This window comes from Cloeon dipterum, chromosome 4 (assembly GCF_949628265.1).
Source record: "Cloeon dipterum chromosome 4, ieCloDipt1.1, whole genome shotgun sequence".
NCBI classification, from domain to species: Eukaryota; Metazoa; Arthropoda; class Insecta; order Ephemeroptera; family Baetidae; genus Cloeon; species Cloeon dipterum.
Window position 1 is genome coordinate 16,596,043 of NC_088789.1, and position 26,123 is coordinate 16,622,165.

The window sequence follows — 26,123 nt, forward strand, 5'->3', positions numbered from 1 at the left end:
TCGGAAAGAGCGAGCGGCCGTGTTGGGTTTTCGGTACACACTACCGAGCCGCTCGTTCGCTCTCTCTCTCACACAAGAAGTTTGTTTACATTTAATTTAATTACAGAGGCCAAAGAGAGAGCGCTGCAAAGAGAAGCCAGATAACGAAAAACCGAGAGAGCGTGTTTCACTATATACAGACCCACGCCGCCCAGAGCTGCTGGTCTTTCTTAGTTTGTTGTGTGCGCTGAAAAAGTAGCAGCAGCAGCAGCGCAGGATGGGATGTTATTATGATGGAGGCTTTTAATTATCATTTCGCCCCCGTAGAGACGCTAAAGCTATACGGTTTGCTCAGCTCAAATTTCTTCTCATCAAGCATTTATAGATCCGAGCAAAATCAATCCCGGCTCCATGTATATCATGGTTTGACGAGAAAGCTTATTTTTAGCGAAATAGATCGTCTGCAGTCTTGGTATACATTACTGGAAATTTCCGGAAAACACTAATTTTAACATCAGGTTTTGGAATAATAAAAAACAGGAATCACACTTTTCCTCGTTTGGAGCCCGTAATCATTTTTGAAAGTGGGTATTTCTTAAACAAATCTAATTGACGATTTCACGTCTTGTCAAATTTTCGACCGAGTGATTCGGCTGTATTACCTAATTTGACCACTAGGAATCGATTTCTATAAAAATGAAATTCCAGTGCTACCTGGAATTTTCTTGCTGTTTTCCCTGAAAATACCAAACAGACCCTGAAAAAACACGAACAGACAAAACTGCCGTGTATGGAGTTCAAGCCAAAGGTCGCGATGGCTTTCTGTTTTTAGCTCGAAGGCCTTGCTTCCACCTCACTGGAAGTGTGGCACGCGATAATATTCCGCACGCCCTCGCGCAGCAGCATCGCCCGCAGAAAATATTTGAGATAAATAGCAAACTTCCTGGAATGCACATCACAAAAGGGCAGGGCGAAAAGGTGTCCGCCCGCGCGTCGCTATCTTTAGTGCAACTTGAAAAATAGGACCTCTCTACGCCGGGAGCTATTGCTCGGCATACTACACGTACCATTTCTCACGGCGCAAAGAGAGAAATTTCGCTCGTAAATACGCGCGCGCTCCTCAAAGAAAGGTCGGTTGGCTCTCCTTTTTTTTGCTCTGTTTGCGTCAAGCCAAGGGGCGTGGGGCCGCTCTGCTGATTTCTTTTCTGGCTTGCATCAGCGATATTGGCTGAGCCAGCCACCCACTCGCCCTCCAGGCCGCTCCCGCCCGCCCTTCAGGTGCTTCAAACACACACATATGCATGCACACACAAAGGAGCGCGCGAGAGAAAAAGAACGTGATGCAATAGAAGTTGACTTTTGTCGCCATCTGATACTGAGATGATGATGGGATATCCCCAGGCTTCGCCGCTCGCTGATGTATAAAGTCACTTTTCATGTCTTTTCCTCTCTAGCTCCGCGGCGCGGCTGCTGCTGTTGCTGCTTCTGCTTTCTATATATAATAATAGTAATAAAGATCACCATGATATATCAGTGAGCGAACGAGTGGCGAAGTGGCCCAGCCCACCTTTCTGCTCGGCATTAAACTTTTATGTTTTCGCATCATCTCGGCGCTTTGTTACTAGGTTTTTTTCGGCTCGGCGCTGCGCGGAGAGGCGCACTCAAAAATTAATGTCCTCTCAACTGGGTGTACACATTTTCAATATCCAGGCCGGGATCACTCTTTTGATTAAAGTCATAAATTTTTCTTTTGTTAGCGAAATTGATGGGAAAATTTTATAACGCCATTTCAGCGCCGCCACCGCTGCCGGTGGAAAAAGCCAACGCAGCACACTTTTCGCCCAAGATAAACAAGCGCGAGCGCGTGCTCGGCGGAGATGCCGGCAGTGATAAATAAATCAAAAGCAGTGCGTGATGCAGCAGAGTGTGTGCCCGCGTGTACGAGCGAGCGCGTGCATTTATCGGCCTTGCCACGCAGAATCATCTGCTGATCATTTTTCATTCTGGCGGATGCTGAAAAAGAAAAAAATTGTATAAAATCCGCGTGATACCACCTACTGCCGCGTGTTTTGTTCCGCAAGATTTATTTGCTTCTATGCGAAAATTGATAATGGATGGATAAATTTCAAAGATGAATAAATTTAGTACTAACTTAAAGCCAGAGCAGACGAATATAAAATATTGTATTAGCTAAAAGCATAACTTCAAACTCGAGAAGATATGCATTTTTACGGGTTTTTATGGGAAATTTTGGACAATTTTGAAAAATTTGTGAATTTGTTCGTGAGAATCAATTTTACTGTGCTGAACAATTTTTTTTGTACGGTAATTGTAGCAACTACTTTTTTCATCTTGGATGATTGTGTATATTTTTTTTTGTATTTTGTAATTGGATGTATATAATTTTGTACATTTATTGTGATGAATTATGTGCATGCCAAAAGTCAAATAAGATTATTATTATTATATCATCAGTATCTCTCATATCCCCGCGGTGAAACTTCAAAAATAAGTTTGGATTCCTCTTGTCAAACGCGATGGAACTAACACCAAAGTGGGTATTTTAAGTCAAGGTTAAGGGTCAATTTCTATTTCTAATGACAATTTAGGAAATATGCTCATAATTTTGGAATTTCGAAAGTGTGTTTAAAAGCTGTCCCATGACATGAGTGAACTTTTGTGAAAGTTTTAGACTTGCGTTCTTTTTTTAATTTAAGAGAAATTCCACTTCAAAACTTAAAACAAAGAATTTTATTACTTTCCCTGTTTTTGTATACATTATTGTCAACTCCAAATATCGGGTTGTAACCATCCGATTTGCAAAAACTATCCTCTGTTATAGACTCGTCTCGACCTTCCCTGGCCAGCTAAAGGGTTTAGGGGTCCCTCCTCACCCAAATAGGCATATTTCGAGCCCCTTAAAAAGAGTAAAAACTTAAACAAAACTGGAATTTTACACTATTTTGCAATATTTAATTTACATATTTGCTGTTTTAATTTTTACATTAGAATATGGTGGTAATTGAGAGTGAGTTTTGAGTAGTTTAAAATATTTTTAAGCACCCGAGGAAGCATATTATTCCTCGTAGTAAATTTGTGCTATTTAAATTGTATAGCAAAGTGGTTGAAATGGATAGGGATAAGCACCCCCAAAACCATATAATGGTCAAGGGAGGTCGAGATGAGTCGAACGGTGGGTGATATTTTAAATTCTGAGGGATATAATCAGAGATTTGGTGTTGAAAATATTTGAAAAACATAAAAAGTTGAAAAATCATGTTTTTGTAGTTTTGGAGTGGAATTTCTCGAAAACTATAAAAAGATCACTAATCTGAAATTTTCACACAAGTTCCCTGATGTCATAGAACAGCTCTCAGGCACATGCTAGAAATTCCAAAATCATGAGCTCATGTCCAAAATGCGAAAATGTTGCATTCGCAGAACGCAATTCGCGCGTTTTAACTTTTGTAAACGGTAAACATATAAAAATACATTTTTATTTAGCGTCTACAAGGACACTGTACGAAAATTTCTGCATGCGAGATACTCCCCTCGTCAAGTGATTCACTTTTTCTATTTATCATGGTTTAAAGAATTTTTATGGAGTAAATAATCCGTTTGCTGTCAAATAGCTAATAAAAACTACTGACTGTCCTAGTAACGCCTGAATAGTAGCGCTGTTATGCAACCGGCGCGTCTCGCCTACCAGGCAAATTGCCTGACCTCTTAAAACGCACATTCTCAAATTCCATCACTCTCATCGTTTTCAAGAAATAATTCAGTAGCCATAACATGCTACAATACGACGCGGCGGTTCCTTTACTTTTATGCAGCAGCATGAGCGTTCATTCTGGCTGTGCGAGTGAGTGAGTGTGTGTGTGTGAAAGAGTTGTAAGCGCAAAAAGTTTATGAATGAAAGCAGCAGAGCAGACGGCGGAGGCTTCTTCTTTAATTCACCCGCTTGCTTCCACCCCTTTCGAGGCCGCGCCGCCACTTTTCTTTTCATTGCGCGGCGTCGTAATGTCATTATCATCATCATCATCGCGCCGCCGTCGGTGGGGAAGATGTCTGTCTGCTGCTTTAAGCAAGTTTCTATTTTTCTGTCTTATTAACTCGGCGCCGGTCCAATCAACAAGCTTCTCTCTCTCTCTTTTGCTCTCAGCTGTTTTTTCATTCAGCCCTTCGCTGTGGAGCTAATATATATTTCCCCGACCGTCACGTGCGGCGGTGGCGGAGGAGGCGGCGGCGCGCTGATTAGCATTCGTTGTTTTAAAACGCCGCGAGCAACATCTCGCCTGATGACGATATTGATTCTCGCACTCATCGCGCGCCTTTTAAAAGAACGACGCCGGCACAGGCGCCGCGCACTCACTTTTTGCCGCCCTTTGCGGCGCGGCGGGCGCGTGCCTCCCCACTTTCTTTCTTCATCGCGCCCCGCGCGCGTTTTTGTCTTTAAAAAAGGGGTATAAAGAACTTTTATTGGGCTAGGTCGCGGCACGCGATGTTTTAAATGCTCTTCTTAAAATTCCTACGTAGAAAGTAGAGTAAAAGGAAGAGAAAAGTTTTACGCTTCCTCTCTCTCCTCCCACCTCCTTCTTTTTCTTCCGAAACCAGGCCAAGGTCTTTTTTATGCGTTTATTCACAGAGCACGTGCTCGCGCTGCCGTCGCCAATTATCGCTTTTACGCATCGGGGTCGATGATTGGAAAGCCAAACAATGAGCCAGCACAGGTATGGAATTTCAAAATCCAGCTCAATTCCTAATGAACTCGCAGAGCGACGGTTTCAATTAGAGGGCCTGCTCGCGTTCTCTTGTTCTCGTTCTACGCTTCGCTGACGCACATATGTGTGTATGTACGAGAGAGAGAGAGAGAGAGAGAGAGAGAGAGAGAGAGAGAGAGAGAGAGAGAGAGAGAAACCGCATCCGCCCACCCACCCGCCAGCGAGAATTATTAACTCTTTGATACGAGCCCTTCCTCCCAGTACCTGTCTTAGCATTAATCGGGGGGCGCGGGCGCGCTCACTCGGAATTTAATACGCACACACTAATAATTTTCCTCATCAAAAGTTTCGCCGGTGTGCTGGGTGGCTGGCTGAGCGCTTTGAGGAGCACCAGGCTCGCCAGGCCCCCTGACAACTTTATTGATTATGTGTACACATTTTAGTTGATTTTAAATACATTTGCTAGCATATTTAGTTTCAATAAGGTAATAAAACGAGCCAATGGCGAGCCGCTTGCGTCGCGGTAGGGGTGGGCGTGCCCAGGGGTGGGTGTAGCCGCTTGCATATAATGTATGTGTGGGGGATGCTGTACATGTCTGACCACATTCCCACTGTACTCTCTGCTCGCGCCAGCCAGCCAGCCGGTGTATGTGTTTGTGCATACATTCTCTTTGCGGCGTGCGAGCGAGCGAGCGAGCGGGTGAGCGGGCCGGCGAGGGGAGAACCGCGCGTGCCCCGCAATCAGCCTCCAGACCAGACCACGCCCCAGTCCTCAGCCCTTGAGTGGCCACTCCATTGCACCCTGCAGCGGCCCAAGCTCATCAGGTCGAAGCAACCGACGGAAATAGGAACGACGCGAATAAATGCTGACACTTGGTGGTTGAAAAAAATGTTGTTCTTCACTTCAGATAATCATTTATTAAAATCTAGTAAAACAGTTTTGTTGGATTATGTATCCTGATGGGCAGTAAAGTTGGGAGAAAATAATCCCTGACGTAAAATTTGTAAAATTTATTTAACAAAAATTTTCAAAGAACGGCAGGCTACAACAGACAACAGAACGAAACATATTAACAACCGTACTATATAAGATTATAGTATATAAGATAAATTTAACAAGTTTATAGTGGACATAGTCAAATAAATTATATATTTGGAATCTAGCAACGATAAATCCAGATGAAATTGAGATTGACATTCATAGCTATGATTTGGTCATTTTTTTTAATTACGGCCTAAATGCAAATTTTTACTCTTTTTGCCGCTATCCACAACTGTGTGAGTGGTTTCTGAAGGAAATATTCATTTTTAGAATTTTTTAACTACATAAATCACAAATTTCAGCTAACAACTTGAAAAATATTCAAATTTTGGGGAGGGGTGATTTTTTTAGTAAATTCAAATGTTTCCTAGAAAGATTTTTTAGTTTTAAATCAACTGTTGGAGATAACTTCAGGTACAAATTTAAATATTATATCTTCTTTATTAAGTATATATTTTTATAAACCATTCCAGAGCGTAAAGACAATATGTTTTAAAATGAAGAGAGTCCTATTCTTTCGAGCAAGAGAAGACACTTTTGCAGTGAGCCCCTCTCACAATAAGCCTTGACGATGCAACATTTGAAGCGCTCCTTGACATGACACAAATAGGTTGCATAGGATGAGCCGCACTCTCGACGGTGGATTAAAACTAGACCGTGATGATGGTACTTTTCTTAGGGCATGCCTGCAACAAAAGAGATATCGAGGTGAATAATAAGAATTTTACTCGCAGCAATAATGCAGTCGATTATTTTACAGAAATTTTTATTTATATCTCAATAAAGATTCGTAATTAAATAAGACGCTGGCATCTGCTACATCTCCGAATGCGAGCGGGGAGCCGTGGGCAAATAGCATTAAAAAAGTACAAAGGAGCGCGGACTTAAAATGCGGAGTGGCATTTTTGATGTTTGTGCCCCTGTGCTGGCAGGGCTGACTAATGAAGTCTGAGGGCATGCACATACACATCAGTCGCAGCGACGGCGCGTATTTGCATGCCAGATATATTCCTGCTTTTTATCCTTTTTATCTGTGAGAGCGAATGGGCGTCGGGGGGCACGCGCGCGCTTCCAACAAAGGCAGCGGGGTCACGACGCGAAAGAAGAGAGCAAACGAACCAAGAAGGACACTGCGCGGCGGTAGTGGCGGCAGCGGCGAATCCATTTTTCCCTGCTTTTTATCTGCGCCACGCGCCTAATCCCCTCCGACTACACTTCTTCTACTTATTTGCCGTCCTTTTGCTTGCTGCTTTCTTATTCTCGCCCTCGCTCTCTTGTGTGCCTCCGCCGAAACATTCACCGAATCAATAAGAGTTATCATCAATTGGAATCGCTCGATATATACACTGTTTCTTATTGGACCCGGGCTGCTTTCTGAACACAGGCGAGGGAAAAAACACGCGAAAGAAAAGAGACGAGACCATGGAAGCGAAATGAACAGAAAAAAAGAGCGGGAGAGAGAATCGAAATCCTGCTCCCTCTCGAAAAAGCACTTTCCGTGTACTCCTTGGAGACTCAAAATAAATTCTAACGTGGAATCAATTTTTAAAGAAGTTTATTTGTCTCCTTCCTCTGGCGTCTTTTGCGATGGGTCACTGCTCTGTGCTGCTGAAAAAGCACGTCTCCCACGCACTCTGCCAACAGCACTCCATCAATGTGTCAACCCTGAGCTTTTCCACGAAAGCAAACAGTGGATTTCTTGCAGGTGAAAAAATTATAAACTCTCAAGAGAGGCCTAATTGAAACTCCTACGAGAAACTTGAGACATCCAGTATCGAAAAAGTTGTTTAATATCGATTGTTTTGGCTAATTTTCTCTTTCTCAAATCTACCAAAAGATTGTGCGTATAAAACGTCTATATACAATTTGATGATTTGTTTCAAAGTTTCCAATACAGTGTTTTCAGTCTGAGATACCCCCTCGCATTGCATCAGAAAACAATAAGCATTTCACGAGACATTTCTCAGCTCAATATTCGTTCGCGTCCCCGGCCAGGAATAATAAAATTTTTCCCATAGGTGCCACCCCTGGCAATATTTCCACCCTCACATACATTACGCTTTATAAATTGAACGCCATCACACATCACAAGGCAATATCTATGCTGGTGAGAGAGAGAAGAGAAAGGAAAAAAGCAGCAGCAGCGCCCAGAGATGAGACACAGACGTCAAGCAGCAATAATAAAAATTCCTCCGCTGCTGAAAGAAGTCATATGGGCATATCTCCAATATATATATTAGAACCTCTCTCGGAGCAGCACACACACGAGATGTTGCCAAAAGAGAGACGCATCAGAGCTCTTTTTCTCTCCCGTTCAACTCGCAATGTTGTTCCTCTCCCGCGAATGTTTTTATCTTTCTCCTGCGGCGGCTCCGCGTCATGCACAACCTATACCCCCGTGTGTTTCAAATCTTTGCAATAATACTGGAACTGAATACCAACACGAGTTCACGTTGAGTGTGATAACAAATTGTGCATATGCCTAGGAGCATTTCATAACAGTTTATGAAAGCACACTCCCGCTCTCTTGTACTTTTTATTTAAAAACTTCTAGATTTGAATAATAATATGGTTAACCAGAGCGAGAGTTTTGAATAAGAGTTAAATATCGAGGCAGAAATAGTTTTGAAAATTAGGCTATAGTGCTGTTCACCATTCCACGCTTTTAAATATTCATATTAAATGTATATCTATATATTGTATATTGACCATATATAGCAAGAATAAACAAATCACCCAAAACCTAACACACCGAGCCTTATCAACATTCTCTTAAAATTTCACTCATGGTTCCTCATCCTGAAATTAATTCTGCACAAATTATAGAATACTATATAATTTTCTTCAGTTAATTTAATTTATTCCTGAACAATTAATTAAAAATTCCAGAATTAGTCAAAATTACTAATATAGCTTTTCGATATATCGTCTCATCAGATGGAAAGTCTGCATATTAAATTTAACAATGATTGGATGACAACTGACCACTTTTTAAAAATTCAGGTGGAATTCCTCTATATACTATAAGCTAATAGATATAATAAACTTTTTAAGGGTCATTTTCTCCTACGTATATATGTCTGACGCAAAAAACTTTTAATTTCGGTCGGGATGCGGGGTTTCCTAAATTGTATATTATAGCATGGAAAAGTTTAAGTTCACTTGGATTGGATACCAAAGAAAGAGACAATGAAAAATTTTGCTATCAAAATAACACGTGAAGTGCAGTTCAACCGTGTGTAATCCTTTGCAGAGCGAGCATAATGTAGTATATACCTGGACAAAACGTACGTCATTCAATTGCACCAGGTGACAGCGGCATATACAAAGAAATCGGAAGAGGATGACAATGAAAATATTATATGGGACACTCTTTTCCATCAGACGTGTTCGGTATAAATATTCAATGAGTTGGCCGTGTGTGGGAAATGGTTAACTTGCCAATAATGAATCGATGCACGGAAATATATATAATTTTTTTGCGCTTCACGGCGCACACATGCACATTTGAAATAAATTTCATTCTTGTCACAAGCATCATGGGATATTTGATACGCGCGGAAGGGAAAGAAAGGATGCTGCGCGCGTGAAAATATTACATAGGCGCATACAAATCTGTCCGCTTGTGAATAGTGCTGTGTTGCTGCGGTTCCTCTCGCCCCTGCTGCACGAAACAGCAACCCCTTCGGCGAAATAGATAGGAAAAGTATTGGCACAAAGCTGCGCGTCTCGGGCGATAAATTTGAGAAGGGTCTCATTGTTGCAGCCGCGGAGAAAGGATATCGCCGCTCCGCTTTCTTTTGTGACGCCCGTTATGTGCTCAACAGCCAAATGAATGAGTCACAAAAAACCCTTCTTGCACTTTCTACAATTTGATACTGCAGCAGGTATGCGAAATTGTTGCAGCAAAGGGTTGAGCCAAAGGAGAGCGGGCAACACACAATGCACCCTCGATCACTTGTAATGGCCCGAGAGGGAGGTTATTAAGTTTTAGAAATTTAATTTTCCCCACAATAAATCAATTTGTGTCCTTTGTGATTCTTCCAGGGAAGGCATTCCTTTTTTAAGATAATATTTATTTATTTAATTTTACAAGCTCATCAGCCATAACACTCTTGAGATGCTCTTGATGGCATGAAAATAAGGTTGCTTATAAAACCCCAATACATTTTTAAAATGTAGATTTTATATCTATTAATATAATCAGAAAGTCAGAATTTGGCAATTTTCCAAAGAGTACACAACATAATAGCGTTTTTTCTTATTTAAAATCTCTCGTCGAAATCAATTGGCTATGCGGTGTGTGACTTGCGATTTTGACGAAATTAATCACAATTTTCAGTGGACAGAGAGTTTTTCCTGTTCACCTTTTGCAAAGCATGAAACTTTTGAATTAAATTTCCCGAAAACGTATTCAGCTACCCGAGTAAATTTGAAATTATTATTGATCTAATTTTCGGATAGTATTTTAATTTAGGTTAAATTTATTGAATAAAATAATATGCAGTTGGTTTCAATCTAGTGAAAATTGTGCCTACATAGGAAAACTTTCTCAAACTTCATCAATGCAAATTTAATGCCTATAGCCATATATATGATTGCCGTTCCGTTAAGAAAACAAATATTTTAATAATTTATCCAAACTGGTCTTGTCAATACATAAAATTTTCTGATAAAATAGGAATTAAACTGACGCAATAATTTTAAATTGACTAAACACGGCGGATTGTAACATTGAACTGAAAATAACGGATGTCTTTGATCTAAAATCATCTCCGCAAGCAAAATATTTTGGGAGCAAAGCAATATCGACTGGGTGGTGCTAAAACTGTTAAAGAGTGGTCTATCTGACCACATTTCCTCCTATACCAGATTGCGCCGGAGCACCAGCATGCCTTGCAGCTGAAATATGTGCGAAAACACGAGTGCCGAGGTGAGATAATAGTGTTGGCTTAGCCGTAAAAATAAAATTTATTCTTGCAGCGGCGCTCGCGAGAAATATTTCCTAGCCTGCTATAACATACACACGAGAGCACGTACATAAATTCGCGGCCGGGACGAACAAGCTGAGCGCAGACACCTTTTTAAATTGCGCTTGAGATATTTACAAGAGATTAGGATCCGCGTTTAAAAGGATGTATATAAAGCTTCAGTGTTTGCCGCTCTCACTCGCATATACATGCATGCACCTCATCTCTTTTTATATGTCGCGCACTGGGGAGCTCTCTTTCCACACACACACTCACATGTAATATTTGTGTTTGCGGATGTTATAGGTTTCATATTATGCCTTGTCAATATTTGCTGAGCACACGATTTTAAGCCTGCGATTTATTCGCGAGCATGTGTGTGTGCAGATTTTCCACTACTTTTGCCCGTGCAAATCTCTTTGCGAATCCTGAAAAGCATTTTATATCTTAGAGTTCATATTTTCAAGTTCGGTCTGATCTTAATAATTAATCAACAACATATATATCTAAAATTTATTTTTCCTATATAACATAAAAATTACGTTGATGAGAGTTCTGAATTAAAATAAATGTAAAGGAGTTATAGGACACAGAGACTTTTTTTATTTAATCTACTCAATGATGCCTTCGTAAACTGACACTCCAATTCCATTATTATCAAAATGTATGTGCTTGGACCATCTTTGTATATTTTGTATAAATTGACTTTGAAATATAAGCATGGGGGGCACAAATCCAAAATGCATGTATATACTGCGTAAAGAGGAGAGTGTGTGTCAGATGTATAGGTTCCTAACATGCAGAGACATAATTTAATTACTCTAAAAATTTACTGTCCTTGTCAATATACAAATGGATAGGGTGCAAATCAAATTATTGAGAGAGCGGTTTTACCAACACGGATATGCAAAAGGGAGCTGAAAATAAGCTTATTTTTTATTTATTTATCTATATATCTGTGATCAAGGAAATAAAAAATACATACCAGTGTTCCTATTCTTTTTTGAGCGTTTTAAGCTTTTATAGCGCTTTAGTTAATTATTAGCTAAATTTAAAATCAATTTTTGGATTATTTATCGATTAATATCGAATCATTTCAAATAATTAATAACTGAGAATTAAATCAATTTGGATGGTTACTAAAATTCACTAGGCCACAAATTTTTTAATAAAAATCCTGAAATAATAACATTTTTGCTTTCGTTTTTGTAGTTTTATAATTTTGATCCATCTTTACAGGTTTAAAAGGAGTTAAATCTAAATTTTATTGATGCAAGCAATTAAATGGTTTTTTATCCCATATATATACTTCACTTAATACTTTTTTACGAGATGCTGGATGGAGAGAAAAATTGTCACGCTTGGTCAAGTATCACGTGCGGAAATCTTTCCCGTGAAACAAAGGCGATACCGGAATTTTCGATTCAAAATGGCAAAGCAAGGGCGACGAGTGGCCGGGGAAAGATCCAGTCGCCATTTTGGCATTACGGGGGTGTACGTGCAGACATTAAGGCCGACCATAAGGGAGAGGTACAGCGGAGCAGGCAGCCCCATCCCACACACGAGAGAGAGAGAGAGAGAGAGAGAGAGAGAGAGAGAGAGAGAGAGAGAGAGAGAGAGAGAGAGAGAGAGAGAGAGAGAGAGAGAGAGAGAGAGAGAGAGAGAGAGAGAGAGAGAGAGAGCGGCGAGAGAGTGGACTGTATACGCAGGCGTATTTATCCCCCTCTGTAATGCGGTGGTCATTTTTTCCGATACTCTCCCCTGCAGAAGCAGCGGCGGCTTCATCCCCCTCGGGGGAGAGAAAGAGAGGAAAACACCCTCGCTCTTGCTTGTGCTGCTTCTATGCGTCGTATGTATATGTAGAAAATGTAGCCGGGCTCCCCTGCCTGCGCCTGCAGCCGCTATTTGAAGGGTCCAAACAGCCATTACGACAATCTCTCGCTGTAGTTGCAAACCTCTCGAGAAAAGGAAACCTTTAATATTTATGACCGAGCGAGCGAGCGAGCAGGCGAAGGAGAGAGGCTATGCAGATAGCGAGTGCTTTGCTTTTGCTCTTCCGCCCATGCAAAATGCACACTTGACGACTCGCCCGTGGCAATTCGCTGCCAGTTCATTTTCAGAGGAATTCGTCGAAGCAACTTTTACTGCTTCGGCCCGTTCGTTCCCGCCCGAAGGAATTCATTCACTGCCAGGCACAGAACACACACACTCGCACGCATATATGGGCTTTTTGCAAATGGAGTCGCTTCAAAGTTTATAGTGCTCTCAAGCAGTGTGCGAATTTGAGGTGGCGAATTTCTCACGAGAGGACTGATCTGGACGTGGCTATACAAAAATATCATATTCAGAATCATGCAACGGGTGTTTGATTTTAATATATATATAATATATATAATTTTTTATATAATATTTTATATTTTGGTTAGAATGTTTGTCCAGCCCTTTTGATATCAAAATTTTCTTATTTTTTAACATATTTTTGTTCCTTTTGGGTCATTTTTAATTGCAATGTTTTTTTAAAAACAAAAATGACAATCTAAAAATAATGCAAGGTCAAATATGATATTCAAATTGTGGTGAGAGTGAGTTCACCGAGAAAGATCACCCTTATTTTTATTTAGCAGGTTTTCGAGCACAGCTTTTGCATTAGCAGAATCAATCCAATCTGATACAAGCAAAAAGGAGATTTACACACTCGCTGCATTCGCCAAGTTAAGAGCAAAACACACCGCCGCGGCATTACTTTCGACTCCCTTGAGGAGGCTGACGTGTGCGTGCGCCGTGTACTGCTTATGCTCTGCCGCGCGCGCGACTTTTTCAGCAATGAATGTTTTGATTGCTCGTCTGCCGGCTGGATTATTGGATCGAGATTGCCTACTGTTGTGAGTGTGTGTCTTAAGACGCACAGCGAGTATTCGAACGAAAACTTGTTACCCGCAATTTATTCCCTAGACGCCTCCGCCGCCGACGTCGCCGCTCAGAAAAAAAGCAGAGCGCGAGTTTCTTTAAAAGGCGTGACATTTGATTGAGAGAAACGAGCGAATATTTCACGCAGACAGCGCTTCTTCATCCACACGCGAGCAGAGCGAACGAGCGGAAAAGTGTTTCGCCGGAGCAAAAGCTTGTTTATTTTTTATTTACGGCCGCGAGGATTTATTTTTCACGCAAAGCACTTACTGGAGATCAGCGCATTAGCGATGCATCGCACAAAAAGCGCAAAAAGATAAAGACGGAGTGCGCGCCGGGTGAGCTGTTGTTTCGCGTGCATTTGTTTATATTGCTTATTGACGTTCCCCTGTCAAAGTTACATCTAAGAGTGTGAATTTTTTTAAGATTTCTTTTGCTATAACCGTTCAATGGGGAAAAAATGGAAAAAATCAGGAATAAAGTCGTATCTTCTGACTCTCCTTTATTATTTATTCTGAATTCCGCTAATTCAAAATAATATTAAATGACTTTTCCTGAGAACTATATAAAATGAAATGATAGCTTTAAAAGCAATCAAAACGAGATCCAAATTTACTCATACGAATTAAAATTATCTGTTTAAATTCAACTTTTTGTGTGCCGTGATAAAAACTTTTATTTTGAAATATAAATTCACCATTTTCAGTGGGAAGTGCCTTTTTCAATTTGAAAAAAGTATACAAACTTTTTAAGCTATTTTTTCATACCTTTTTATTACAACATTAAATGAACAACTCATTGATAGCCTAGGAAAACCGATATTATAATAATTCATATGGTTAATGGGGAGAATTTTGTAAAATTGAAAAGCAGATTTTCGAACTTTTGAATCAAGTAAAAATACATGATTAGCAAATAATCTCTGAAAAATATCTGATTTTATAAGACGGCGTAGAAATAAAATCCTTGCAGGATTAAGATATAATTATTGCTGCGGTCAGCCCTTTTGTTGAAAATTGAGGTCTCCTGGTTGACATTCCTTCATTCGCCCAGGCGCTCATACTTTTGAGGTCGTTCTGGTTTTTCCGGTCATAAAAGGGAAAATCAGGACTGCGATTTCAAAGCCAAATTGGCGCGAATGAAGGGTGAGTCATGCGTGCATATGTGGTGGGCCGCTTCTGGGCTTGGTGTGCATGAGTGGCTGCCATCGGTATGTGCACTTTATTTCGGCGCGCACGAGGGGCGTTTTTGCCCAGGCCAAGATCGTAACAAACGCTGGCTGGCTGGCTGCTGGCGCAAGCAACCCTTAAAAGTCAACATCTCCGGGATAATATATTAGGTTTTTAGAGACGCAGGGTGGGTCACATTTTAAGCGGTAGGAATGCCAGCCGCCCGCCCGCCCGCCCGGCTTCTCTGTATTATAGGCTAGCTGCTCACATACACACACACGCGAATAAGAGAGGGCTGGAATTTACATTCGCCCTCTCTCTACTTACTATGGTAATAATTTTAAAACCCACGTGTATGTGACAGACATATAAGACCACTGTAATGCCGTCGCCGCTGCTGCGCGCGTTAGAAAATGAAGCTTTCAGGGGGTTTGGTCCCGGGTAGTTTTATAGGATTTCATTTCGCCTTGACTATACTCTTCCTGTGTGAGTGTGTGTGTGCCTGCCTGCCTGCCCGCCCCATAAGATGGCATTTTCTCCCCCCGACCACCCCTGCCTGAGAACCATTATGCCGCACGCCAGCCAGCAGTCCTTTAGACGGGCGAAATCACCCCTGCCGCCCACTCACCCTAATTCAGACCACCCCGTGCAGCCCCACAGCCAACTGCCACATGCATGCATGCGACCCACGATCGAAAAATAAAATTCACCGCCTCTCCCATGGCTGCTGCACTGCAATGGCGCTTTTCTTTCTAATTTTTGGGTTCAAACTTCATAGCGGCGGCTCTTAACAGCAGTGGTCAAATTTAAACGAAATAAAACTGGAGTTTTGATACGAGCTAACATTACTTTTAAGCCTAGAAATTGACGTAACGTGAGGGTTGTGTTTATCTCTGCTGGTAGTTGTGAATACGTTTCACAAGTTGATACCTTCTATACACAAACTCTGCATAAGATTACAGTTCTCAGGTTCTCCACTAAATTTGTTTACAAAATTTTCAATTTGATAAATGAGACTGGTTTTTGGTGCGAGTATTTTCTACCTCTTTTAATAGAATTTAGCTGAACTTATCCGCAGCCTTTAAAAGAGGAATCAAACTTCAACAGAAACCTGATACTATTGATTTTTAAGGGTTATTTTTAAAACCGAATTTTGCATGACTATAGAAATTTGAAAGAACATAAATAATTACCAGACAAATTTCATATGCAGTAAAAAGGGCAAATATCAAATCTGTGGCCCTTCCCTCGAAAATTGATGCAGAGGCAATTTTCTGTATACTATTTTCAATCTTGCTATAGTTCGGTCACGACAAAGTTTTCTTTAAAGAGATAAAGATAAATTCTATATTTTTTATCCATGCAGGCCAATTTAATTAATATTTTCCAGGTCAGTTCAATTTAGTTGGGAATTAAATTAAAAAAATCCCGGCCAAGCAAAAAACGCTGAAATTATGAATATCTCGTCAATCGATATTAAAAATGATATTATTTCTGTGCTGTATATATAGTAACACTCGATGTAATCAATAAATTTTCTATTCTATGCTCTTAAAAGAAATACGAGACCGTTTGAGAAATAAAATCATCTTGGACAAAAAAGCTATATCAAAAGTAGTGCGATTGGTCCAAATGTAAACTGCTTGTTTGAAATTGCAGTTTTGAAAAGATTATAAAAAAGCGTCTTTAAAAATCCTATATGAGACGAACTATCTGCATTTTTTCCAGGCATTTCAGTGCATATAATTTAATTTAATATAATATCCTGCAAAGTTCTCTTGAATCAGTTTTTACCTCCAATAATTCTGCATCTGCAGCAAAAGCGTAATGCATGAATTTCCTTTTGGAAGCGCGTGCAGCAAGCGCTTGGGCACTTGACTCACACGAACGGTGCACCCCCATCGCACAAAAACACCCCTGAGGAGGGACGGGCGATCTTTCTTCTTCCTTTATTGCACAAACGGTCTCTTTCGAGAATGACGCCTCATTGAACTTAATGAAAGTTGGCCAGCAGCTCGTCGCCCGCCGCTTTGCATATCAGCGCGCCGGAATATTGCTGCTGGGGTCCGCTAATCTCGCCCCCGTGCGAGGAAGGGACGCCGCCCGGCCCGGCCTGGCGAGATTATGCATGCACAAAGAAAGCGCGCGGGGGATGAAAAAGCTGGCGCGAGGAGGAAAAGGCACGCACAGCAAGTGCATCGGTGTATTAATAATGGACCTTTTGCGCTGCTGCAGCCGCTTTTTATGACGATCCTAATTTTTTTTTGCTGCTGAGGGTGCATTTTTTTCCTGGAGCTAATAAGCGCGATAATTGATAATAATTTTAATACGGTGCCCTGAAAATTAGAGCGGCTGCTCTTTATAGGGGAGGAATATGCGATGTAAATTTTAATTAACAGCTACGAAGTGTTACTTTCTTTGTGTTGCTTTTTAATTTATGTTGAATTATATAAAGAAGGAACTTGTAATATAATGAATTCAAATAATTTATATTTTGTTAGTTTTATATATATGCATATTTGAAATGTTCATTAAGTCACCAAGATGTCAAAAAACAATTGATTTAAAATTAATATCAGGTTTCAAAGCTAGCTATATTTTAAGGATGAATTAACGCCGTTTTACCGTGAAAGGTGGCGTGTGTGTCGCAGCCTCTCTGCCACCCTGCTAAAAATACCTCATCGCAACGTACAAACTCGCGTGATTAAAATTCCATTGAAATTTCCAAGCGAAAGCTGTTGGAGAGATTTCGCCTCACTGCTATATCTGGGAACACTGTAGCCTGCGAGTTTATTGCAGAATTTAGTGTGCAAAACAAGGCATGAAATTCCGTAATAAAGTCTGTGTCGGCATTAAAGCTGCGGTGAGTCTCTCGCACGGCGCGACACATTAAGCATATTGTTAAGAAACAGCTGCAGAAAACGACTCGAATGTGCCATCGAGTCGCATCTCATTCTGCTACCTCTGGGAACACGGCACCTTGTATTAAGCAGATTGTTTCTTATTTACTTGCTGCGCGGCTACACACGCACTCAGGCACCTGTGCTTAAATCTGGCCGAGCTGTTTGTTCGTTTAAGTGCATATCTACATGGGAAATTAATGATTAAACAGCGCATAACCTCTCAGAAAACATCGTTCTATAAATGAAAATTGTGGTACTTTTAGTTTACGTCTCATCAGTGAAAATAGAAACAGGCTAGGAATTATTTAAACAGCAATATTTTGTTATTGGCTGAATTAAAAAATGGTGCATTGAAGATGGTTTTTGTTGTATAATTTTTCCTATTCTGTTGGAAAAGGTTAGGAATTTGTTTCTCAAAGGAAAAATAATTCTAATGAAAGAGGCTTTGGAATTTCATCTTTGACAGTGCCAACTGGTCGACAATTGGACAACATGTGCCGAAAATCAGCGGAAAATAAAATCAATTACTTTGCAGTTTTTGGTCTGAATCTAGCAAAAAGTGCCACAAGAACGCTGTTCTTCAAATCGAGACAGCACCGCCACAGCGACAACCAACGCAAGCAACAAGGCTACTGTCTTGATCTTATATGGCGTTCTTTTAGCACTTTTTGCTAGATTTAGACTTAAGAGCGCGCGATTGCAATGGTTTTTAACCTTAACCGATTTTCGACATGTTGTGTGTCGGATTTTAGACTAAGATTCGTCTGCTCAACCTAATGCGCCCATCTCTCAGGTATTTATTGACACTGTCAAAATTAAAATACCAGTGCTAATTAAATGATAATCATATATCACTCTAAAAAATTTCAGGGTAGAAAATTCGTGTATTTTCGTGACATCTCCATTTAGCGTGAACGTGATTTTTGATCTAGCGTAAACAAGAAAATAAATTTCTTGTTTCTTTACTTGAACCATTATCATAAATCGAATTTCTTGTGGCAAAATGAATTTATTTTCTTGTGCAATTAAATTAAATTTTAATTAAAATTCCAGTGCTAATTAAATGAGAGTGTTTATTCTAGGCGTGCCACGACTCTATGCACTAATAAATCACAAAATCACTTATTCCACTAAATCAAAACCATGAAATCCATTTTATGGGGAAGAGAAAAAGTGAAGAACATATATGAAGTGGATAATATTTTAGGGCTTTAAGAATATCTCCAAAAGCAATGAATCTTTTGTGGCGAAAAATCTTTGTTTGGTACTTTCTTCCTTTTCATTGTCCGCTTCTCTTTGCCAAGTTTCGCGTCAATTGTTGAACTCATTACACAACTCCCAATGGCTCACTCGAACGTTATTAGTTGCGAAGTCTCTTGGAGCCGTCGATTTTAATCAGTTCCCACTCTCGGTTCGACGACTTTGGCTCATTTATTGTTAAGAATTGCGAATTCACTGTCGACTCTGCCTGCCACTGAGGCGCAAAACCTCTCTCAGTGGTTTTATAATTATGGGCGCGGCGAATAGGCGCGAGTTGCTCTCTCTCTCTCTCTCTCTCTCTCTCTCTCTCTCTCTCTCTCTCTCTCTCTCTCTCTCTCTCTCTCTTTCTCTCACACGCACACACTCTCTGCGCTCTATAGATAATTGATAAACTTGGAGCAGCATGGCGGTGGCAGCATAAACACGACTTTAATGATTGTTTCTGCGCCTAATCAGCGTAATCACGGAGGTGGAATTTGCGAGCGCGAGAGCGAGTTATGCGTATGCGGTACCACATCGCTCGGGCAAAAGCGTGTAGGTGTATACGAAGACTAATAAGTAGAGATGATGGAATATTTAATCCAGTGCGGTATTAATCAAATACCTCTGGCGCTCGCCTGCTCGGCAGTTCATCATAATCTGCATGCCTTTGATTCGGTATGCATTATAAATTGTTTATCAATAATGCACTCGCTCATTAAGCCCCACGAAACCCGTCTTTGCCAACCATGCGTTGTCTAATCGATCGAGATATAAGTGTAGGTATACTTATTATGATTTGCTCCGCGTCATCGGATTACGCGAAAGTTTGTGCAGAGGCTGCGAAACTGTTTGTTTGAAGATTAATTTCCCCAACATAAGTTTTACGCAGAGTGTGATATTTCCAGCAATGCGATATACCTGTCAGAGTATTTTCAAATTATTAACAATATGAGAAATAAATTATTAATAGCTTCAAAAAATAAGAATAAGGCGTCAAAAATTGGAATGGTGGATTTAAACTGGACAAAAAAAGAAAAAAATATTAACAAAATGAACCTATCAGAGCGCAATTATAAAAAAGAGAACTAAACCGAAACAAAAATTCGTATGTTCTAAATTTCTCCTATGATTTTGGGCTTAACCAATTCATTTTGTGGCAGATTTAGATTCCTCTAATATAGACACAAAATTTATCAAACAGTGAACGGCTATTGACGAGTTATGCAATTGTTAGAGAAAAAATAGATTAGAGAGATAGTAGAGGCACATTAATTTATATTTAAAAATCCATACAAATTGCAGCTCTGCATTTATAAAACATACAGATAGTAAATTTTGGCTTTAATTAATTAAATCTATTTGAAGAAAATACAACAAAAAATATTTGTCTGCAGCATAAGTATATAATGTGTCCTCTAGAGGATTTAGATTTTTGTTGCAACAAATTTGGAATCAAAAACAGAAAATTATATCCTTGGCACATCGCTTTACATTCTTGTCAACCGTTCTCAATGCGGGCTCATTTCAATTCACTCGCCTCCTGTGTGCCGTGCGCTACGAATTCCATACACAGGCGAGAGGGAAACACGCGCCAAACCGGCGAAGCAGGTGATTTTTTTGTGCCGTTTCAAGATGACTTTTGATAGAGTCACTCTGCAAGAGTGTTTCCTGTGGGATTCGAGCACAAATAGCGGAGTCTATAACGCGAGAGAGTGGTGTGTGTGTGTGTTTGTGCTATTTGAACGTAGGAAGCGTAGGCGGCGGCGAGTGTGTGCGCGATATTATGCATGGGTCTCTGAGGAGTTAGCTCTCTCTCTCTCTCTCTCTTCCAATGTGGTGGAGTTTGTGCCACTGCTGTGCCCGGGGTTATCTAGCCAGGACCGGGCCCCGACAGATTCATGTTTCCTGAGGAACTGACGCCGCAGCAAAAGTACGTGGTGCACACATTCACCACAATTCTATGCCGACGGTCCTTTGTTCAAAAAGATATGCAAATTACTGCTTGAAACAAACATCAACTCCTTTTTTAAACTAAAATGCTTGAGAAAACAACATAAAGGATTTGAGACCTCATAGCATGAAAAAGTGGTTCAATGTCAAAATATGCTAACAGTTTGGTGGAAAAAATCTACTCTGGACTTAAACATGCTTTGGAAAGTTCTGCTGATTTTTTTTTAAATTGTGATTTTCTCTAACGAGCCACACATCTTTGGTAAGATCGATAAGAATAATGAAAATCCGAAAAGAAATCGTGGTTAAGCCGTGCAATTGTTTGAGAAAATTAGCACATTGATTCGGGCGGTGCTTTTTGTTAGTCCTTTTTTCAGCACATTAAAATATTTGCTAAGATCCCACCATAAAATAGCACTAAATCTTTAAATATTTATTTTCTAAGATTTTACCACTTTAATTCTCGCATTATTTTTTCAGCAAATGTATAAGAAACCGCTATAAAATTTATACAAAAAAAAATGTTGTTTAGGACCTAACTTTAAATTCTAAATAAAATTATAATAACTGTAGGGTACCTACATTCCGTCAAACAATGACCATTCTGCAACACACAAATTCACACAACAGACTAATCACATTGTTTGACGAGCATATATAAACCGACGCGACGCAATTCAAAAAGAGAGAATTCCTGCAGCAGCCTAGACGACCGGACCAACCCTGAGGACAAACTGGACGAGGACCCTGTAAGACGTAAAGATCGCCATCGCAGCAGGACGATGTAGCTTCCGTCCCCGATGTTGTTGATCGCACGCCTGGGCTTAAGCGGTACCACACTTCGGATGCTGCGCCACGCTTCACCGAAGTCCCTGACGAACCCACTCGGACACGTCCCGAGTCTTTATTCCGTCCCACTCTCCGAGCCTCACTACCACATATATTCAGCCACGCAGCCCAGTCTACATATTTCCGATGTCGTCCCATCTACCACAAGTCGCAGTCCACACACGCAGCCCACAACAACAGCTTTAATAAAATTCTTAATATAGGATACCACTGCGCATCATAATTCCTTCCTATATAACAATAGGTGTAATCATCATAGGATAATTACTTTGGAAACTCAAGTTTTATCTTATCTTACCCCTTTAAAATACAAATAGAATAGCTTCTCCCTGGCGTAATGCTCGATATCAATTTAAGAAAATGGCTTGAGCGGTAGTCACCGTCACACTTATAATTAGGGGAAGTGGACGATAACTCGTGGAGTGCATAATCAGCATGCACTCGCTCAGCTAGAAGGGTGGTACCCGCCTAGTAATTTTCATATTTGCTCAAATTTACTGTGTAAATAGCTAAAATGGCGAGCGGAGCCTTTGAAGTCGGCGGCGCGGTAATTAGCTCTTTTACTGCAGCATGCATGCAGGCACATACACATACACACACACATATGCGAACGGGCGAGAGCAGCGAGCGAGTGAGCAGGCGAGCCGGGGCAGACCGGCAAGGGCGTGGCCTGTGTTTGGTTTTCACTTGTATGTGTTCACCTTCATCAACATGTATAGATGGGGGTGGCCTGGAGTAGCAGCCGAGCACACACACACACACACACATACACAGAGCAGGGGGAGTGCGGGGGAAGCTTGCAAAAGTCCTGAGGCTCTCTCGCAGGAAACTATAGGGGTGGAAGTAAAATGTGGGTGGCTGGCTGGGTGGGTGAGTGAGTAGGAGGGTGGTTTGCCTGCCTGGCGAGATGGTGGATATACAGAAAGGAAAGTTTACATACATACACACTCGCGCTGCGCTCTCCAACACAAACCTCCGCCGTTGCCGCCGCCGTCGTCGTCGAACACACGCATAAAATGTAAAGCTCTTATGTGTATGTGCGGCGGAATAAAGAATCGATTCTCCGTATTTTCCTTTTTAGCCCTAAGTCCTTTTCCCTTCTCTTTCGGATACATACTTAAGCGGAATTGAATAAGAGCTGCACGGGCAGGAGAGAGCGAGCATGCGAGCGCCCGCGTTTTTTTCTTTTTCTCGCGCCGCGAACGCGAGCCGAGCCCCGCCGCGCCGCGCCAGCATTATGAAAAACCACCAAGCGGAAGAATGAATTAGGCCTCCACAGAAGTCTCTCGATTGCGGAAACTCAGGTGCTATGGTTTTGAATTTGCAGCAGCAGAATTTAGGGTAAGAATTTTACAAGACCCGCACAAGCATATGCATGCAGCAGGCCAGACACGGGTGCTCAGCAAAAAGCCTAACAGCCCAACTTGCAGGCGCTCTCGATATCCAATTATTAAACTCTCTATCACGGGTCGCGCGTGATGGCTGCCCCTAGAGTTTACCCGCAAAATTTTTAGTGTGACTTGAAATAATTAAAATGTCAAAATAACCACTCTAGGTGAAATAGGCATGCACAATAATACTGTTTCCCGGAACACAATTAGCCTTGTATTTTTAGCAAAATATCAGACAACTGATAGACCGTAAATCAGGCTGCAAGACCGCGATTCAACATTTCAACATGCACAACCTTGTTTGCTTAGAAAATAATACCAACAAAAATGTTGATTTAAGATCTAGTGAGGGTGCCAAATCCTTTTGACGGGACATATTTCATGAATTTTGAGAGGCAGAGTGCTTTCTTAAAAAATTTTGATTTTAGTCATTCTAGGTTACTTAAATCCTCTAATTAACTTGATTGCCAGATCAAAAAATTTCAAAGCAGTGAGTCTGCGATATAAATTAATGATATGGGTTATTTTTAATACGTAATCTATGCATGCAGTGTGTTAAATTATACTCTAATATTAACCCCATTTTTGTTGCCGAGTTTTTGGCTGGAACTATATTTATATTTATGTCAGTAGGGAGCTTCCAAATATTTCTGCTGCCCTTCAAGCAAATAAGCTTAAAAGAAAATTAAGCCAGTGCATAGTTCCACATTACAAGACGAGCTTGTTCCCAAGAAGGTGAATGTGACTAACTATAACAACAAAGGCTATGTGCCGCCGACTTTGTGACTTATGGCTGTGTGTGTAAAATAATAACCACGGTACAACAGCAGGCATCAAAATTACAAAAGAGCGAGGCGCGCGCGGAGAAACTGAAGACGTTCCGTTCCCTCTTAAGAGCCTATTTTGCATCATCAAAAGACACCGTCGTGAGTTAAGGTTTGTAATAATGCGAAGGCATCTCTTTACTTGTGATAATGATAACTTTGGAAAGCGTAATGGCACTAATTCATTATAAAGAAGAGAAGGCACACGCACCTCCCTCTAGCGAGTGAAATTACACAGCGAGTACCGAAATTTCGGCTCTGTCTTAGGTGATTACTCATAAAGGCATGGGATGAACGAGGTGGGCGGTAACCTGGAGTAATTGCTTTGTTACCTTAAACAAAGTTAATCAGTGAACTTAGGGGACAAGCGAAGGACGTGCTTGTGGAATATGCGTTGAAAAATATTTATAAGTAAAAGATTGAGACAATGTCAAATTTGATAAGTGGTCGTTTTAATTTATTTTGAATCATTAAGGATGAAAACAGGAACTCGACGGTAGAAATTTAGATTATGGCAATTTTCTAAAATAATTAAAGGCATTTTTAATGGCAAATTTCAGATCCACTCTACGAGATTCATTCATGGTGCTAGCCTTACGATGGGAAAACTCCTGGTTATATATATAATTAAATAAGATATCCAGCAGTGGGGAGCTCGCCATTTAAAAACCACTCAAACTTTGTAGCCGATATTCTAAAAATAATTACTCTACCTCTAGAGTAAATTTTGGCATCTGGATTGTTTTATGCGATCATAATTCTGGGGTTTGCAGTCTATCATTCCTCTTTTGTTATATAAATGGAAACAAACAAGAACGATTTGGCGGTGTAAATGACTAAATGAATGAGTTGGCGCGTCGACGTCGGAGCAGGCGAAAGCGCTTGCTTGCTTTTGCTTTTTATAATACTGCTGCTTGCCGAGCTGATAAATAATTCATGATATCATTCATTCTTCTTATTATACATCTTCACACTTCTCTTTTCCGCGCGCGCCGCCAGCGCAGCAAGCACTTTTGTATATGTACGTCTCTGGAGCGGGGCACGGCCAAAGGGGTAACAGGAGATATAGGCAAAAAGTGCTACAAGTTGCTTGATGATGCAACTGGTGCCTAACTCGTCGGAATTTTTATTACTTTCAACGAGTAGAAAAGTTCACCCGCCCGGCGTCGCGCGTTTTTAAATATAATACTTCTTCAACAGCTTTCCCACTGCCACCGCCGCTGCTGCTGCGCCGCGCAACTTTTGCTCAAGCACCGCTTCCGCCACTTTTTGGCTCGTAATACAACCAAAGAGTTACGTTGGAATGAGCACTTGCTGGATTTCCCGATGAATAATGTCAAGTTCCGCGTTCATGCTTTTTCATTATCAGACACGCTTGTCTTCACTTTCCCTACTTCCTTGTTATGCACTAATTTTATCCAATGTACCTCATAAGGAAGAAGTTTGAATTCCTCAAAGTGGATTGGTTTTCTGAACTACACTCATTTCGATTTTAATTGTTGGGCAAGCGGTCGATTAATTTGTTGAACAACAATGCTCAACTTCCAAACTAAAAGACAAAGCTAATTTTATTATTAACTGAAATAATACATACAGTTTAAAGATATTAGGGAGGTAAAAAGTTTGAGAATATAGCTCAATCCTCAAGGAATGAGTTATGCAAGGGCAAAAATAATTATTGTCAATTTCGCAGCATCATTCCTCTCTAAAAGTTTCAAATGAAATTAGGGTAGGGAAGGTTTACTCAACAAAATCAATTTTCCAAATAAATTGTAGCAGCAACAAATTTTTCAATAAAAGCAATAAAAGAAACAACCGTTTGAGAAAATGGGTCTCAAAGTTTTCCATAAATAAACGCCGAATATTTTCCAATTGTATATTTTTTCCTGGATGGCGCATCAGAGAAGAGTTGTAGCGTCTTTTGAAGGATCAAACGACAAGATCGAGAACCATTTCCCCAAATTCACCCGGCCTGGCTGATGTATATACATGCGTGTGCGTATGTGATGCGCGAGATAGCGAGCAGCCCACGCCGTTCGAGCGGGCGGGGGGTGGTCGGGTGGGTGGGTGGGATTTGTATAATAAAGGGTGGCTGGGCTGGTTCTAAGTCTTTTCGTAACATGCACTGTCTTTCAAAGTCGTTGTATTAGTTTGAGCGAGCGAGCAAGCAAGCTCA